This window comes from Chinchilla lanigera, unplaced genomic scaffold (assembly GCF_000276665.1).
Source record: "Chinchilla lanigera isolate Chin_1 unplaced genomic scaffold, ChiLan1.0 scaffold00012, whole genome shotgun sequence".
In the NCBI taxonomy this organism is placed as follows: domain Eukaryota; kingdom Metazoa; phylum Chordata; class Mammalia; order Rodentia; family Chinchillidae; genus Chinchilla; species Chinchilla lanigera.
In genome coordinates this window covers 8358195-8364194 of record NW_004955413.1, presented here as the reverse complement: position 1 = coordinate 8364194, position 6000 = coordinate 8358195, and positions in this window count along the sequence as shown.

The window sequence follows — 6000 nt, the reverse complement described above, 5'->3', positions numbered from 1 at the left end:
CAAAGTAAAAATAAAGCACAAATATAAATTATAACTTTCATAAAGCAAAGTCATCATACTTTGAATGGATTTTTTTATATCCCACATTTATCGCACCAGGCAATTATTTCTTCTATCTTCAAAATATATTCAAACTTAGCAAAATTCCACCTCCTCACTATTACCTGGTAGGGTGTGGCTGTTCCAATCCATACTCATTTCTGGAGTATTGCAGTAGGCACCTTACTGATCTCTCTGCCCCTGAAAAGTGATTCCATTAATATGCAGGTCAGATCATGTCAGTATTCTGCTCAAAACATTCCAATGGTTTCTCACTTTATTCAGAGTAAAATCCAAAGTCTTCATTGCTTACAAGGTCTGATATGATCTGTCTACCATCTTCATCCCACTGTCTGATCTCAGCATGGGCCACTGTCACACTCAAACTTGCCTCTACTGCTCTGTTATCCTCAGAGCTATTCCTCTAACACCCACACTCCTCTCACCTCAAGAACATATAGGAATATTTCCTCTGAAACAAATTAGCATAGTTAGTTCCTAACTGCAACATGTGTTTATGTAAAAGTAACCTCTTTAGTGAGGCCCCAAACCTGATATTTTTCCTCTTAGTACTTGACTATCAAACATAGATACAACTTTTGTTTTTGTTTGCTGCTCTTGTCAGCTCTATAGTACAAACACTGTGAGAATTACTATTCGTCTACTTTGATCACTGCTTTATTTCCAGCAATTGGAAAAGAGGTCCTTTTCCCTTATTCCAAATGTGGGTGACTCTCCAATCCCAGAGTCTAGAGAACTGGAATCAAGAGTAACACTACAAAATCCAAAACTAGGATGGCTGTCCTAACAAACTGCTTTGGATTCACAGAAGTGCTATTATGTTAAACTGTGAGAACTGCCAAGGAACATAATATGTAATAAAGATGTTACAATCTAACAGGCTATGATCCAGCAGTGCCACCTACTGTCAAGATTTTTGAAGTGTATGGATAGATTTTAGGGAAATAAATTCCAAGGTAGAGTCTGTAAAATGAAATAAATGATGAGATAATCTATATCAAGTATTAAGGAGTCATTTTAGATTACCAGTTTAAATTGTAATTTAGAAATTATCTATGATACAGCTTTCCTAATCTTTAGCAAATAGGTTTATTAAGTCATTATAGACACAAATTACAAGCTATTGAACATCAACAAAGAAAAAAATAGAAATTTTATGGATTATGAGAACAATTTAGATTTAAACATATAATTTATTGTGCACTCAGATTTCAGCTTACTGAACAGAAACTATTGGAAAAGAGGTAGAGCAAGTAAACAATTATTTACTGTGTGCATGTAGGGCTTGGCAGTGTGCTAGTTGCTAAAGGTGTCATGATACACAGGTCAAATCAAGCCCTGATCTTGTGGAGTTTCTATCCTACTTGATGGGCACAAAAAGTAAACAACTAAAGAACAAAAGTAAACTTTTAGATAATGATAATGGGATTTAAGGGAGACAAAGCAGAATAACAGGACAGACTAACCCTAAAGGCCAGAGGACATTTTATTTAAGATGGTCAGAAAAAGCCTCTTGAGATAATAGTAGTTACTACCTAACAAACCATGTAATCAAATAATAATCAGGAACTATCTCTTATGATCAAATGGGTTGGCTGGGTGACTCTCTTCCAGGTAATATTTACTGGGAGGAATGATATTGGTGTACCCAATGATCACTTTGAGCCTGAGCCAGGATTCCTGGGGTCCCTGGGATTCTCTTCACATGTGATGGCTGCAGAAGATGAGCATATGTCAAAGGGAGATGAGTGGAAAATCACAGGCAGTAACAATACACTGAGCTCTCCATTTTAAGTGAATTAACAGAAGAATCAAATAAATCACTGGTCATATCAAACATGAACTTATGTACTTGGTAAATGTGTTAGTTTTCTGTTGGTAATGAAACAATTACTACAAATTTATATGTTGAATGTAACTAATTATTAGTACAATGCAGACTGGACTGGAACCTGGACCAGATTCTAAAAATTTATGGACAAAAAAATTATGGACAGTACAGGAAAAACTAGACATTTATTCACAAAAAAGAAAAAAAGAAGGTCCTAAACATACCACATAAATGAACTCAAGATGAATCACAAAATGAATGTAAAATGGCAGTCTACAAAACATGTGGAAGAAAGGATAAGAGAAAATCTACATGAGCTAGATCACTTACACATATTGTTATAGTTTGTGTCCAGATGTCCCCAAAAGCCACATGTGGTTATAGGTGGGGCTTTTTCACAGGTGACTGAATATAGAGTGTGTGATGCTGAAATTAAGGGTGTGTGATTACAAATAAGTTCACTGATTGGTTTGCCACCTCCCTAAGCTTAGTAGCCTAGATAGAGTACAAAAGGGACAGAAAGAAGCTGCTAAGGTCCTTTGTTTGTTTTACTACTTCCTGCCTGCCATGTATAGTTTCTACTCTGTGATTTCTACTCTGCTATGCCACGTTGCCTTGGCACAAAGTGATTATGGACTGAGACCTCTACAAACTATGAGCTAAATAAAGCTTTCCTCCTTTGACTTTGGGTGTCAAGTATTTTGTCCCAGCAATGACAGAAAAGTAACTAAGGCACAACTTGGTACCAAGAGTGAGGTCATTGCTCTGACTATACCTGACCTTGTTGCTCAATAAGCTTTAGGAATGGCTTATGGCAAGAGATTGGAAATGTTCCAAGATGTTGCCTAAAAGAATAGAGCTGGAACACTTTAGGATGTTCTGTATGGGAGATTCTGGTCGGAGCTCAGAAGACCAGAAGGCTCACAGAAATACTGCTGGTAAAAACCAGAGTTGGGAGCTTTCTGCTGGGAAGAATGATTGCATTGGCTACTGGACTCCAGATGATTTGTGCTATGGCTTAGCAAAAGATTTGTTTGCATTTTGCTGGTGTCCAGAGACTTTGCTTAGGACTGAGATTAAGTGTGGTGAACTAATTAACCTTCCAGAAGAAATTTCAAGGCAGTGGAATGTTGAAGCTGTGGCACGGCTAAAGTTGGGGCTTTTAGCCAATTCTATATTGAGAATCAAGACCAAAGGGCCCAGTAGGATGATTTAAAATGTTGTAAACTGGGCTAGAAGTGAAACTCCAGTACAGCTGTGGATTGCAAATATAGAACAAAAGAGGTCTTGATTGCTGAGAAGGAACAAGAGTATAAAAAAATGGCCAGAGAGGATCACAGGAAGCACCAAAACTGCAAAAGTGAAAGACTTTGCTTTGAGGAGAAAGCCTTAGAGCCTCATGTTCCAGAATGGCACCAGCATAGAAAATTTGTTCCTCAGAACTGGATTCAGGATGCCCAGCGATCCAGGCACTCAACCCGTACAGCAAAGAGAGAGGAATTCCTGGGTACTGCTCCAACTGACAGCATACCTTGGCATCATCCATGTGGTTCCGCTTCAGGTGCATGAAGAATGCAAGAGTTGTGGGGCTAAGAAGGTTTCCACATCAATGTTAGAAGGCCTGCAAGGCCAGGCAGTGTGCCCCTGAGAGGGCAGTATGTGAAGCTGTGAAGGTGAATCCAAATAGGCAGTGGACACCTCAGAAGTTTGGAAAAGGCGGGAACGAGGGACATCTAAGGAAAGCTGTAAGGAGGGTGCAAAGTAGGCCCAGGAGAGAAGCCTTGGGAGCTACAACCACCAGAAGTACCACAGGCATGGAGCCATTGAAGACCTTTGGAACTCTCAACTTGCCACAGATTGCCTCAGATGCTGCATGTGAAACTACAAGACTTAATGTTTTCCCTGCTAAATTTTGGACTTGCATTCATCCCATTTCTTTGTATCCCCCTGTTTGTAACTTTTTAAATGGAAATGTCTATCTTATGCCATTGAATGTTGAATGTGTTTAAGCTTCTTTTCACTTTTACCGTGTGTCACAGCTAAGAATTTTCCTTTAATCTCAGAGGAAACTTGGAACTTGGACTTTTGAGCCACGTTGAAACTGTAGGACTTTGGCAACTCTTAGAAATGGACTACATGCCTTTTGCATAAAGGGATGTGCATGAGTATTTGGGGGTTTAGGAGTGGAATGCTATGGTTTGTGTCTAGATGTCCTCTGCAAAGCCTCATGTAGTCTTGGGGAGGGTGGGCTTTTCAGAGATGGCTGAATCTAGAGTATAAATTTGGTTTGCTGCAAACAGTAATGCTATAGGGGTGAAGCTCCCCAAACGGTTTGAAGTTCACATCTTACCACAACCTGCCCTAGGTGCTGTGCAAGTAGCAAAAGGATTTAATATTTGTCCTGCTCGTTTTGCTTTGGACTTACCCTTTTTTATTTATCTATCTTCATTTTTGGAATGGAAATGTCTACTTTGTGCTTTTGTGTGTTGAAAATATTTAACTTTCTTTTTGATTTTTTACAAGGGCTTACAATTAAGATTTTGCCTTGAGTCTCAGAGGAAACTTTGGATTTGGAGTTTCAGCAGTGCTGGAACTGTTAGGATTTTGGCAACTCTTAGAGATGGACTAAATACATTTTAAGTAATGAGATGGACATGTTTTTCGGGGTCCAGGAGTGGAATACTATGGTTTAGACATAAAATGTCCTTCAAAATCTAAAGTGCTCACAGGTGGAGCTTTTGTTTTTTTTTTTTTTTTGGGTTTTTGGGTTTTTGGGTTTTTCTCTGGTACCGGGAACCGAACTCATGACCTTGCGCTTGCCAGGCAGGCGCTTTTGCTGCTGAGCTAAATCCCCAGCCCCTGAGCTTTTGTAATATGATTGAATCATGGGGTGCTGTGCTCATTACTGGATGAATTCATAGTTGAGTGAATTATTAGGAAATGGAACCTGATCACAAAAGGTGGGTCACTGGGGGTGTGACTTGGAAGGGTACATTCTTATCCCAAGTGCTGTCTCTCTCTACTTCCCGGCTTCCATAAGTTGAGCTGTTTTCTTCCACTGCACACTTCCACCATGGTCTTGCTGCTTTGGAGCCAACCAATCGTGGACTGAATTGAATAAAACAATGAACCAAAAACAAACCTTTTCTCCTTTAAGTGGTACGTGTCAAATATTTTGTCCCAGATACAGAAAATTGACTAATACAGGGAGATATTTTGATTTAGCTCTCTTACGTGTACCAAATGACAAGACTAATTTCTGGCCTGTGTACCATAAGGCAGGCAAGTTGACATGCCAGCACAGAGCTGCAGCATGTCTATGGTGGGACATCAGGGCCATATAATTATGGGGTATATGGACCATAGTTCACACTAAGAAGGAAGGTGACAACCACTAATATGTTCTGTTCCACCTTCCTCTTCACACATTAGTATCTGGGGAGTTCAAGTGAGTAGAGAGATCCACGGTGTAAAACCATTCTATTTTAAAGAGGATTTTTAAAACACAATAAAAATGATACAGAATTTCAAAACAAGATTATAGGAAATTAATAATGGTTATTACATTGCAATGGTTATCTTCGAAGTAGTTGCTCAGATTACCTGATATAGGCATGTAAGATTGATCAAACAATATAAATGCTGTTTCTTTCAATGAGCTAATAGAAATTAATAGTACAATTATCTTAGCTATTTATGTCTACCTATCTTGTTGAGCAGTTTCTTTTCCCTTCATAATATCTATTGTACCTTGTGGATCTTATTTACTTTTGTAGTATCTTACACTGGGGAGAAAATATGATGTTTACACATGTGAGACTTATTTATTTCATTCATGAGTATAATCTCTAGTTGCATCCATTTACTTAAAAATTCCTCAAGTTTAGTTTTATTGCTCAGCAGTAGTCCATTGTATAAAAATACCACGTCTTTCTTTATCGATTCTGTGGTTGATGGGTATTTAGGTTGTTTCCAATATTTAGGTATTACCTATTGCTCTGTTATAAACATGGGTGCATATATACCACTGTGTATGATGTCTTCAATTCCACTGGGCAAATATCCAGAAAGGGAGTAGCTGGGTCAAATGGGACTGCTAATCCTAGTTT